General features: G+C 43.4%; 1 pseudogene; it reads right to left on the minus strand.

The window, feature by feature from the left end:
• Positions 1 to 9,006: 9,006 nt before the first annotated feature.
• LOC136329949 (N-alpha-acetyltransferase 10 pseudogene) lies at positions 9,007 to 12,994 on the minus strand (annotated as a pseudogene).
• Between the last annotated feature and the right edge of the window lie 472 nt (positions 12,995 to 13,466).

Consider the following 13,466-nt stretch of genomic DNA (forward strand, 5'->3'; position numbering starts at 1 on the left):
AACATGGTCTTCTTGCCTGGCCCGTAACATATTAGATGGGAACTTAAATAACACTACCTCCTCTATAGAAGTACTGGAAAATGCTTCTGTCTCACCCTTCCCCCCTCACTCGCTGTTCTTCGGGGACACATGTATCTGATTGAGGAAATAGGTGCTGTCTCCTTCACAGCCAGCCTTGGCAGGGTGGGCATTTTGCTCTCAGACTCTGTTTTCCTGTGGCCAACACACCAGAATCCAGGCCCAGGTTCACTGCAGCCCTGCTCTCTTGGTGCTCTGACTCTTGCATGTCTCTGCTTAAATAGGTAGGGGGTGCCTGGATGGCTCAGTGAACCATCACCCTGCATATGCAGCTCCCAAAACATATCTCTGCCCTATCTGGGAGCCACTAGCCACATGTGGCTAATTAAATTTAAATTAATTGAAATAAAATGTAAACATTAGTGCCTTGATGGCACCAGCCATCTTTCAGACTCTCAATAGCCTCACATGGCTACATCCTGGTCAGCACAGCTACGGAACATTCTCAGCATTGCAGAAAGTTCTTGGGAATGTGTCAGTCTGCGCCATTAATCAACCTGTTGTTTTGGACCCTAACTCACGTGTTTTCGCCATTGCTGCAGAGTTCCTGCATTCCACCTGAAGCCCATGGATGTGACTGTGGGCGCGCGGTACAGCCACGACTCAGTCCAGGGCACCATGTGCGCGAGGCCGGCAGCGCCGCACCTCTGAGAAGCAGGAAAGCAGGAGCAGATGGTGGTGCTGAAGCACCGTGTGGCCAGTGAGACAATCATGAAATCAAAGGTGGACAAGAAGTTTTCCGCCCATCGCCACACGGTAGAGGCCACACTGAAGTCAAGCACTGTGGGTCTGATGACCGTGATCAACATGAGGGCCAAGCAAGAGGCCATGCTGAGCGAGAGTGAGGGGCATCAGGCCCGGAGGGAACCAGCAGGGGCAGAGGCGCCAGGCCTGCCGCCTGTCCTTCACGCTCCAGGGCGACGAGGGCGACGAGAGTGACGAGGGCGCCAACAGCACGGTGGCGAGTGGCCCCAGCTGGTGCAGGTGAGCAACCGAGGGAGGCACCGGGGAAAGCACCCGCCCGAGGGCAACCGCGAGGAGGAGGAAGAGCTCCGATGGGCGAGAGGAGCTGTGGTAGGAGCGGGTGGCCAGGTGTCTGGGGTGACGCACGAAGACGGGGAGGTGCACGGTCCGGCACCATGCGCGGTGCGTGGCCAGGAAGGCAGCATGATGTGTCAGGGAGGCCAGGCAGGAGCTGCGCAAGGACAACCTGATCCTGATCCACTACACCTTCTGCGACTTTGTCATCAAGGCCCACGCGTGGCAAGAGTAGCCCGCTCTTCAACTTCGATGTGCATGACGACAGATGGCTGCTGAGCGACGCCACCCTGGAGAAGGATGGGTCGCAGGCCAGTAAGGTGGTGCAGTGGGACTGGAGTGAGAAGAACAAGCACATCTATCCCGCCAGCCGCTGGAAAAAGAAGCAGGACAAGTACAAGACCCAGTGACGACCCCTACCCTGCCCCAGCCCTCCCACACTCTGCACCAACCCACGCAGCCCTCACACCCTCGGTGTCCTCCCACCCACGCGGGGGCAGTGACAGCCAGCCTGGGGATCCTGCACCGTGTAATTGCCAGTTCAGTCTGGTGACCTGAATTTCTAGCCTGAATTTAGTAAAGACGTATGGTTTGCATTATTTAAGTTTGGTCATTGTATTGCTGACATTCATTTTGTTTTTCTTTTTGCTCTTAAAGATTGTTTTGCTGAACATAAGATTCTTTCTTTGTGTGTGTGACAGAGAGAGACAGATAGGGACAGACAGACAGGAAGGGCGAGAGATGAGACGCATCAATTATTCATTGGGGCACCTTAGTTGTTCATTGATTGCTTTCTCATATGTGCCTTGCCCAGGGGGCTACAGCAGACCGAGTAACCCCTGGCTTGAGCCAGCGACCTTGGGCTGAAGCTGGTGATCCTTGTTCAAACCTGATGAACCTGCGCTCAAGCTGGCGACCTCCATGTCCCAGTCTGATGCTCTATCTACTGCGCTGCCACTGCCTGGTCAGGCTGAAAATAAGACTCTTGATTCACAGGGTTGTTTCTTTTTGTTTGTTTGTTTTATTCTCCTTCATCATATTGAATATGGCCTCCATTGTTTTTTGAAAATTTATTGAGGAATAAGTCAATTATTCTTATTAGGGTCCCCTTGCACATGATGCATCCTTTTACTCTTGTGGCCTTCAAGATTGAGTCTTTTATTTCTGGCTTTCACCATTTTAATAATTGTCTGGGTGTTGTTTTCTACTTTACTCTTTAATCTTACTTAGAATTAATTGAGCTGCTTGGATGTACAGTGGTACCTTGAGATACGAATTTAATTTGTTCTGTAACCAAGCTCATAACTCAGTCAACTCATATATCAAACAAATTTCTCCCATTTAAAATAACTGAAATAGATTTAATCCATTCCAGCCCTGTGAAACATCCCCAAACCATCCTAAATTATGAAAAAAGACATGTTTTTAATTAAGAAACACACATGTATACTTTACCAATGCATAACAAGATATATGAAACCAAAGATAAAAGTGTTATTTAGTACTGTATTCTTACCTTGGAGACAGACGAGTGCAGCTAATGGAGGTGAATGGCAGAGGAGGAGGAAGGGATGCAGGCACTGTAGACACGTAAACTAAAACTTCACATTTTTAACACTAAATGTAAACTAAAACTGCACTTTCTTAACACTAAATGTAAACTAAAACTGCATTTTCTTTACTTTAAACAAAACTAAAACTGTACTTTCTTTACTGAAAATGAAAGTACAAAAACTTAATTGTAAAAAAATGTACTTTCTTAACTTTAAACCTAACCTAAGCTTAACATTAATTATTTTTAATTTAATCATCACCTGTTTTTGCTTTTTGGCTGCACTTTTGGCACTTTCACTTGTAGGACATTGAATAAAATCTTATCCAAAGAGGTTTGCTTTTTCCTGCCTTTTAAAATGTTACGGAAATGTGACAAACAAGTGTCATTAAAAAGTGCTGAAGCACAAGCAGTTGAAACTTTTTCTGGGTGTTTCTTTTCAATGAAACTTGAAAGCTTCTCCCACATTGCCAGCATGTCTTTAATTTCACTTGTAGAAATCACTTCCTCTGACTCTACCTCCTCCTCCTCACTACTCATCTCTTGCAGAAGCTCTGTATGTTGTATCATCTGTAGCTCCTTCAACTCCTCAGTTGAGAATTCCTCCTCATGTTCCTTGACGAGCTCATTTACATCACCCTCATCTACCTCCAGACCCATTGACTTTCCGAAGGACACAATCTCCTCCAACACTTCTACCTTGGTCTTGGTCTCTGGTTCGAATCCTTCGAAGTCCCTGTCTGCAACAACATCAGGCCATAACTTTTTTCATGCCGAGTTCAAGGTTCTTCTTGTAATCTCTTGCCATGCCAAGTCAATAATGCATAAACATATCATGATGTTGCAGTGATCTTTCCAAAACTCTCGAAGGGTTAGATTTGTATTCTCAGTCACCTCAAAGCAGCGGTGGAACAAGTGCTTTGTGTAAAACTTTTTAAAGTTGGAAATGACCTGCTGATCCATAGGTTGCAAGATTGAAGTCGTGTTGGGTGGGAGGTAGAGGACTTTCACGAATTTGAACTCATCAAGAATGTCATCTTCAAAACCAGGTGGGTGGGCTGGAGCATTTTCAAGGATTAGTAATGCTTTATTTCATTAGGAGTTTATTTTCTTAAAGATATTTTTTCACTGCAGGACCAAAGACAAGATTTACCCATTCAATAAAAAAGTGCCACGTAACCTATGCCCTAGCATTGGCGTGCCACATAACCTGCAGTTTTTCATTAAGAATCTTGTGAGTCTTAAAGGCTCGAGGATTTTGGGAATGATACATAGCAGTGGCTTTACTTTACAGTCACCGCTAGCATTTACAATTTAAGGGTCAGACAGTCCTTCATGGGTTTATGGCCTGGCAGCTTCTTCTCCTCTGCGGTGATGAAAGTCCTCCGGGGCATTTTTTTCCAAAACAATCCTGCTTTGTCACAGTTGAACACTTGTTGGGGGATGTAGCCTTCCTTTGTGATAAGTGCAGCAAAATGTGCAATGTACTCCTCAGCTGCCTTAATGTCTGACTCGCAGCTTCACCATGTCTCACTACCGAGTGGATGCCAGATCTCTTATAGAAATTTTCAAACCAGCCGTGACTTGCCTTAAACGTTATCTTCTGCTGCCTCTTTTGAGGTTGATGGTTCTTTCTTCTTCAAGTCACCGTAAATAATATGTGCCTTTTGCATATTACAGTCTCCTGCCAGCTCTTTCTCTTTCACCCACACCAGCAGAAGCTTCTCCGTTTCTTCATGGATATTTGTCCTTAAATGGTACAGAATTGTAATTCCTTTTGCTGGATTTGCGCTTTTGATGGCATCCCTTTTAAGGATGGTACAAATTGTAGGTGCATTGCGGTCATACAGCCTTGCCAGTTCAATCACTTGTACACCACTCATGTTTTTCTATTATTTCTTGCTTTACTTCTATCAACATTCTTCTTCTCACCACTGTCCTTTACACTCACTTTCTTCGGTTCCATGATAGCACACAAAATAAGTTAGTAAAAAATGCAAAAGTGATGCAAGAATGAGTATAGCACATGAGATTCAACTTGATTCTTTGAGTAACACATGAGAAGTAACAAGATGCTGGTGTTGTGCTGCCAATACTGGACCCATGCACCAACATGCGAACTAGCAGCAGCTTCCTGAATCATGACTCATATCTTAGAATTTCACTTGGATCTCAAACAAAATTATGGACCAAATCGCAGCTCGTATCTTAAAAAATTTTGTATGTTGATCTGTTTGTATCTCAAAGTACCACTGTATAGATTAATTATTTTTAAGAAATTTAGAAAGTTTTCAGCAATTATTTCTTTAAATGTTGTTATTGTTTCTTTCTTGTGCTCCTCTCTTTCTGGTATACCCATTATGTATATATTGATGTGTTTAATGGTGTTCCACATTTCTCTGAGACTCAATTTGTTGTTGTTTTTTTTTCATTTTCTTCTCTATCTGTCCTTTCTGTGGCATAGTCTTTGTTTGTGTGTTTGTTTGCTTTCTTGCTTGTTTATTTATTTATCTTCCAGTTTGCCTATTCTTTCTTCTGCCACCCTAAATCTGTTGTTGAGTCCCTCTAATGTATGTTTTATTTTAGTTATTATACTTTACAACTCTTTGTTTTTTGTAATTTCTAGCTCCTTATTTATTTTTTCTATTTAATGAGACATCATCATTATATCTTACTTTAGTTCTTTAGACTTAGTGTCTTAGTTCTTTGAACATATTTAAAATAGCTGCATTAATATTTTTGTCTGTGATTTCCAAATCTGGGCTTCTTAAAGGCAGTTTTTATTGCTTGCTCTTTCTCCTGTGCATGGATAAGACTCTCCTGTTTGTTTGGGTTTTTTGTTTTGTTTTGTTTTTGCATTCTTATAATGAATGTTGACATGCTTTACTCTAAATATTATTTTTATCATATCATTTTAAGAATATAAAGGTGTACCATAATTAATTAGTAGCCAAGATGCATTATATCTCCTCTGTGAGACTTTATAAGTAAGAGAGAAACATGAAGACACCCTCTGCAAAGCAGAGTCACCTCCTGGATCAACAAATAGAGATGCAAACATGTAAGAGAGCAGAGCTCAGTGAGTGTCATCTGTCCAGATATAAAGCAGAATGAGAACAGATGATGGCAGAGAAATGACTATGGCCCTTTCAGACAAGTCTTCCCTCACAGAACTACTGACAATACGGTTATAGGAAGTCACCTGTTTTAGGGATCCAAAATACTGTCCAATGATTCTATTAGTTCCATACTTGCCCTAAAGTTTGTACTTATGTCCCTGTGCCCCCCCCACTGCCATTTGCATCACTACCCTGAATACTCTGACTAGTCTTGAGAAGGCCAACATCACCAAGTCTGGATGACCCCACCACCTGGCACCAATAGCTGGCAGGTTGATCACTACAGTAATCTCTAGAGATGTGAACATAGTCAGAGAAGGGGGTCCTATTCTAACATTGGAAAGGGATTCTGTCTAGAAGAAACAAACATGTTCCAGAAAAGATGGCAAAGGGCTTTGTTCTTAGATGCATACCCAGCCTTGTGAATTTGAAGACAGATATTCTTTATTATTCTAGAAAAGCATATGGCTTTTATACTGTCTTTATTCTTCCCTGGGTAAAACTGCTATGGCATCATCTTACTTCTAATGGGCCATGTCTAACATCTGCACAGTTACAAATGAGGCATGCTCATTTGTGTGTTTATGGAACTTGAGTAACTTCAAGACTGCTGGGAACCTGCTGCCCCATGCAGGACAGAGAGAAGCACGGGCATTGCTGGAGTATGAATTACATCACATCACAGCACAAGAAAAGTTATTGAAGTCATGGGTATTTAAAAAATAAAATAAAATCTTAATATAATTTTTCTGGAATATTTTTAAATTTGGATTAATTTGCCTTCTCTAGAGCTTGTATATAATTTTTAAATGCTATTTTTTATATTATAAATGCAACACATTTATTGTGGAGAATTTTTTAAAGTACAAAACAAATCACTCATAATCATACTAAGAGAAGACCACTGTTATGTTGACATTTTTATATTTTAGAATTTTTTTGCATGTATGTGTGTATAACGATATATATTTTATCATAAACTACATTTGCAGTTTTGTAATCTGTGTTTTAAAGTTATCATTATGTTGAAGTATTTCCCTTGTTGTCTTCAAAAACAACCCACAAAAACTTTTCATCTTAATGTCTCCCTTTTTATTCACTTAAAATTATATGTATACTCCATATATGTCTTCAAATGTATTATTATAAAGATTTAAAAGATGCAATTTTTAGTGTACTTGATTTTTTAAATTAGTGTCCTCTGTAATAAAAGAGCAAAATAAAGAAAACATATGCCTCTTTCTTATTTTTCCACAATGGCTTTGAAATTAGGCCTTTTCTCTATGGTGACAGCTTCTCCCAATGACTTGTATGTGGGAACTTAGATGTGCATCTGTCCATTCTGGGAAAGAGGCCTACAATCATTTCCTACTTTTGTTTATTTTCTTTAAGCAAGAAAGAGAGACAGACAGATAGGAAGGGAGAGAGACGAGAACCATCAACTTGTTGTTGCAGCACCTTAGTTGTTCATTGATTGCTTTCTCATATGTGCCTTGACTGGGGGATCCAGCTGAGCCAGTGACCCCTTGCTTAAGCCAGCGACCTTGGGCTTCAGAAAATCGACCTTTGGGCTCAAGCCAGGGACTATGAGGTCATGTCTATGATCCCAAGCTCAAGACAGAGACCCCACACTCAAGCTGATGAGCATCACTCAAGCCAGCAACCTTGGGGTTTTGAACCTGGGTCTTCTGCATCCCAGGCTGATGCTTTACCCACTGCACCACTGCCTGGTCAGGCCCTTTCTTAGTTTTTAAACAGTTGAAAGTCTAATAATCTAAACACTAATTTTTTTTAATGGAGAAAGTAACAAGTCACTGCAAATCCAATAATTGTGGGTTAAGTTTCTCTCCAAGAACATTAAAAACACAATTTGTAGTCACAGTTTGCTTAACCCCGAGGCACAGCCTTCCCAAACTTGCAGATAGAAGGCTCTGGAACCCTCTCCAATAACTATCAAATGGAAGTTCTGGACTGAACTGACTTTATTAGGGGGAAAAAATTTAATTTCCACTTGGGGGTGAAAGATGAAAGGGGAGAGAAATTTTTTCCCCCCTTTAATGCTTTATTTTGAAATTTTTCAAATTTATAGGGAGGTCTCAAGAAAAGTACAACGAATATCCATTTACCATTCACTTAGATTGGTCAGTTGTTAATACTTTGCCACATTTGTGGCCGTGTGTGTGTGTGTGTGTGTGCGCGTGATACATATGCATATACACACTCATTTTCAACAGAACCTCTGAACAGTCAGGGAACTATTTACAGACACTATAACCCTTCATTCCAAATGCTTTATCATATATCACCCTCTTTCATAGCCACAGTACAATTATCATACTCATAAAAGTTTTTAATTTATATAATATTGTTATCTACAATACAGTCTACATTCAACTTTCCCCATTTATTTTATTTTAACTCTTTTGTACATGATTTGAAAGCTGGAATTTATTTTATACTATATTTTCTATACACATCTTCAATAAACAAAATAAACAAAATTAGAAACAGACGTATAGATACAAAGAACAGACTGACAGCTGTCAGAGGAAATGAGGGTGTTAAGGGCTGGGTGGAAAAAGGTGAAGGGATTAAGCAAATAAAAAACTGATAGACATAGACAACAGTGTGGGGATTGTAGGAGGGAAGGGTAGGGGAGGTGGAGGAAGGTTTAGGGGAAAGAAGTGGTGATGGAGGGATACTTGACCTGGGGTGGTGAACACACAAATGCAATATACAGATGCTGTATTATAGAATTGTGCGCCTGAAACCTATATAATTTTATTAACCAATGTCAATGTCACCCCAATAAATTCAATTAAAAATTTTTTTCTTTTAAATCAGAGATTTTCAACCTTTTTCATTTCATGGAACACATAAACAACTAACACTTTGTGGCACATCAAAAAAAATTTTTGTTGTTAATCGGACAAAAAATAGGTATAATTTTGATTCATTTGTACTGGATGGCTACTGTTGTATTTGGCTATTGCCATTTTTTTATTTTGACCATATAAGGGAAAAAGAAATCAGTGCCCTTGAATAAATAATCGGGTATTGCATGTTTTTAAAATTCTTGCGGCACACAGGTTGAAAATCGCTATTTTAAATTATAAAACTTCTCCCCCTCCCCATCCAGCTCCCCCTTGTGCACATACAATATTGTTCCAATTTTTTTAAAAAGAGGATTACAAGCCCCGTGCCGCCACCGTGCCATAGCTACTTTGCTTTTTCCAAGAGCGTATTTTTACTTTTTGCCACTGGGTCCAGTTTATTGTGAACCTGGGGTGAGGATGGGACGGGCAGGCCAGGGCAGGGAGAAGAGCACTTATGGGCTCTAGGAGGCCTAGTGGGGGCCTCTGAGCTGTCCTTGACATCCGTGCCTTCTGTGGTCTCGCTGACTTTGCTGAGGTCCTTGCTGTCACAGCTGTCCTTGGCAGCCAGGCCCTTCTCCTCAGGCCAGACTCACCTGAGCTTGGAAGTGAACTGCTCTTGCTCTCCGCTTTGCTGTGAGTGGAGCCTGGCACTATGCGCTGGTCAGTCTCCTTCCGCTCCAGGTGACGCTAAGATCACCCGCTGTGAAGATGGGGTCCCGCTCCATCGCACATGCATCTTCCCTGTCTGCACAGAGTTTGGGCTCCACTTCGCTGATCTGAACGTTGAGGGTGTTAAAATAGAGGCGCAGGGCGGCCCGATGACTCTTCCTCACAGTCAGGCACTGAAGTTCTCCATCATGGCCCGGGAGGCCTGGGCCATCAATGTCAGAGCCAGATTGAGGCGCTGGTGACCGCTGCACAACCAGTGACCTGTCCATGGGGTGCGTCATCTGGGTCCTCTTCCAGTTTGACCAGGACAGACCATACAATATTCCCAATCTCATCCTCACCACGTAAGAGAGCTGGGGTCAGGAAAGGCCACCATAGAAGGAGCATTTCATCTGAAACCTGGGAGGTGCAGTGCTGCCCTTTCATCAGGCCACCTGCACTGGCACTGCGAAGTCCATCACTGTGGGTGTCCACCATGCAGGGTTGGGCTCCCAGCAGGTGGGGAGTGCCCAGCCAGCTGCCACCACCCAGGGCACCTCCCTGCTTAGAAAGAGCCTCTCTCCATTTCTCCCAGCAATGGCATAATAACCTGCAAAGTCCTTCTCCTTGCTCCCTATCAGACAGCCACTTCTAAATGCCTTTGAAGGCCACCTCCACTGTAAAGGCAGCTTCACCCTGTCCCTCAACCATGAAGCATCACTGAAGCAAAGGAAATAAGGACTGAAGGTGCTCTGAGTGGGTTTACGGCAGCCATCAGAAGGCTGACAGGGATGGGGTAAGGGGATGTAAATTGTCATTCAAGCTGGGCCTTTGTGCGGCTCTGAGTGAGTGTGTTCAAGGAGGCTGCAAGTGGACTCCTTCGGTTCCCTGATGAGATACTGGGATGAAAGATAAGTCCTCTCCATGTTTCTATGGACCACTGGGAGCCAAAAGCCAGACTGCCTTTGACAGCAAGTACAAAGCAATATCTTCTCCCCCAAAAGGATGTTCTTATCTGACTGGGCTGCTAGACCAGGAGTTCTCCTTCTCCTTTCCTTTCCAGGGGACCTGGCTGAGGGTCAGTGCTGGGCTCTGTAGGAGAGAAGGGGATGGACTGGAAAAGGCTGTTTGGGGAGGAAAAGGGACCCAGAACCACCAACATTCTGCTGCTCGAAATCTCGGCGACTCTGAGGAGTACACAGGCTTACCAAAAATTCCATCCTGGAGAAAAGCCAGCCCAGCAGCGTATGCTTTCCCACTGACGCTGAGGTCCAGGGCTGCTCAGCCACCTCCACCACACCATGTCTCTCCCCTACACTGCAGCCCAAGGCTGTGTCAGCCACAAGTCTACAACCTGCAGATTTAAGACATGCAAATATTTAATCAGGAGATAAGGGTGCTGGCTTGGTTTGACACATTAGTTTAGTTTTGTCTTCTTAAGGAAGTTATGGTTTTCAAGACAACTCATGTCTAACTGTGTAAACCATCTATGGTCGCTGATAAAATCTGAGGCTGTAGGGTATAAAGTGACAGAGTTAGACATAAACGCTTTGAGCTTCCAAACCTACTTCTGCCTTTGCACAATCATTTCCCTCCCTCACACCTCCTTGTGACATATATTTAGATGGGTCACTCTGATCTGGGTCATTAGGTGGAGATTCAAATCTTCACCACCTCCTTCATACTGAAAGTCTGAAAAACCAAAAACTGATCTCAATTTCAATTGAAAGGAGCTAGCAAAAAAAGAAAAAGGAAATGAGATCAAACTTTAAAATTTTTCTTCTGGATAATATGTGTATTTGTATTCCCTTTTTCCTTTCTCTTGTATATGATTTCACAACTTGAGACTCTGTTACAAGTCTGCCTTTGAAAGAGGTACCAAAACAGTTTGTGGGAAGGAGGGGCATCTCTTTTGTGATGCCACAGTTGAAGGATGAGCCTGGGGCTCTGTAAGCAAGAGTGACAGGGAGCTCCTCACAACTGTAGAGTGCTGCCAGGTCCCCACCCCAAGATTTAGTTCTCTAAACATTTAGGCGATTTTAATGCAAATGAGAGGATCCAACCCTTTGAGACACACTAGACAGAAAATCTTTGGCTTGAGCAGCCTGTTGACTTAAGTGAGGAGAAAGGGACTAGGAGGTGAAGAAATATAGGCAGCAAGTGTGGGGATGGTCAAGTGAGACACTAGACCCGGGAACTTTGGCTAGAATTGCCCACATCCAGGCGCAACAAAAGAAACTTCCCAGGAGCCCTTTGGAAAAAAGCAACTGTCAGCCAGTGAGATTTTGCCACATCATATTAGCTCAACCACCCTAGAGACCCTTTAAATATCCCCCACGCAGGTCACCCTATGCGACTTCCCTGGCCTCTGTCCCCGGGGCTAGGGAAACCTTCGGAAGGGAAGTGCTCTGTACTCAATAAAGCCTTTTGCTATTTCACACTTCGTGGCTCCGACCCCTTTCTTCTTTCTCGGCGGGGAAAAACACCTTACAGTAAGTACAGATATCCCTGTTCAGAAGTTTGGGAAAGGAAGAGAAGAAATTAAGTGGTAGATGTGGGACAGAAGGAAGATACTACATACTGAGTTTTTTTAGGTTTTAGTTTTAAAGAATGGAAAGCTTTAAGTGCACTTATATGCTGTAATGAAAGGACCAGTAGGGAGAAGTTGATGATAGTGAGAGGCTAGAAGATGACTAATGAGCCTAGGTCCTAGAGAAGGTGAGAAGGTTTAAGATCCAATGTACCCCCAATAGGTGAACAAACAGTTTTGCAGAGGAGAAAAGAACTTTATCTTTTGAGTCAGAAAACAATCTTAATAATAACCTTTTGAGATAAGAGGAAATAGATGGATGGTGTCATCTAAGTTTCTATAACAGTGTTGCTTGGTAGTTCGTGATAGATATGTGTATTCCAAACTGTCCTCTTGATGTTCCGCTTATCTGTCAGACCTCACCCTTACTGGACGATAGTGGAATTCCAAGAAGCTGGCAAGCCGCCCCAAGAAGGAGCGTTCTGGACATACTAGGACTTTTGCCTTGGTATCCCCTCAGGCTCTCCCAAACACGATAAAACTCACCCCTAGTCTGTAACCGATGCTGTTCTCCCTGGAGAAGTGCCTGGCAGGGTTCATTTCTTCCTAAAGCCTGTTATCTGGTTTTTCAGACTCCAATGGATTCCAACATTTGGTGCCAAAACCCGGGACAGGGTACTAACTGCCTGGACGATCCCTCTTTGCTGTCCAAACTTACAACCAGGGAAGCAATGGGCAGCAGCAGCTCGTCCGGGCTTACTCCCTGGTTCCGTTTGGACGCGTAATTGTAGGTCGATTGGCCAGCAGTCTAACCTTATCCTGAATTCCTGCTGGACGAGAGAAAGGTAAGGAGTTTCTCCCTTCCCCTTCCCCGGTTGGCCTCCAAATTTCTCTCTAAAAACACCCCTTCCTGGTCGGATGGTTTTCTCTGGCACGCCTCACATTTTGAGGAGTATGACTTTCAGTCTCAGTGGACTGCACAGAAGACTAGGCACTTAGCCAAACCTCTCCACTCTCTCAGACTTCTCGTCCTCGGAGCTCTCTGACAGGCGGTGATGACTTCTATCAGGGACGACTTTCCCACACGAAGATTCTCTCGTCTTGGGACAGTGACAAAAGGTGGGGACACCCCCTCTTGCTCACCTGTCTCCATGGCTTTTCAGAGTCTAAGCCTTCCAATCAGACCCCTCTAGGACGTCTCATAAAAAACCTCACCAAACTCGGTCTCTCAGACCTCAAACCAAAGAAATTAATCTTCTTCTGTAACACAGCATGGCTTCAGTACAGAATAGACAATGACTCCCATTGGCCTGAAAACGGGACATTCGATTACAATATCCTAAGAAATCTTGACAATTTCTGCCACCAGACGGGGAGGGCATCAGAGATTCCTTACCTGTGGGATTTTCTTCTCCCTTCTCTCTCCTGTCCTTAATTTCTGTGCCTTCTGTTCTACACACAGGCTGTTTTGGCCAAAGAAACCTCACCTAAAACCTTTGCTCCTAATCTTTCCTTCTCCATGGACTCCCAACTCTCTCCCCCTCCTGCCTGACCCCCAGGGGCACCTCTCTCTCAGGACCCCTCTCTAATCCCTCAGCAAATCTTTTTTGCTGGAGTCTCTTCCC

The sequence above is a fragment of the Saccopteryx bilineata genome, chromosome 3 (assembly GCF_036850765.1).
Source record: "Saccopteryx bilineata isolate mSacBil1 chromosome 3, mSacBil1_pri_phased_curated, whole genome shotgun sequence".
Lineage (NCBI taxonomy): Eukaryota > Metazoa > Chordata > Mammalia > Chiroptera > Emballonuridae > Saccopteryx > Saccopteryx bilineata.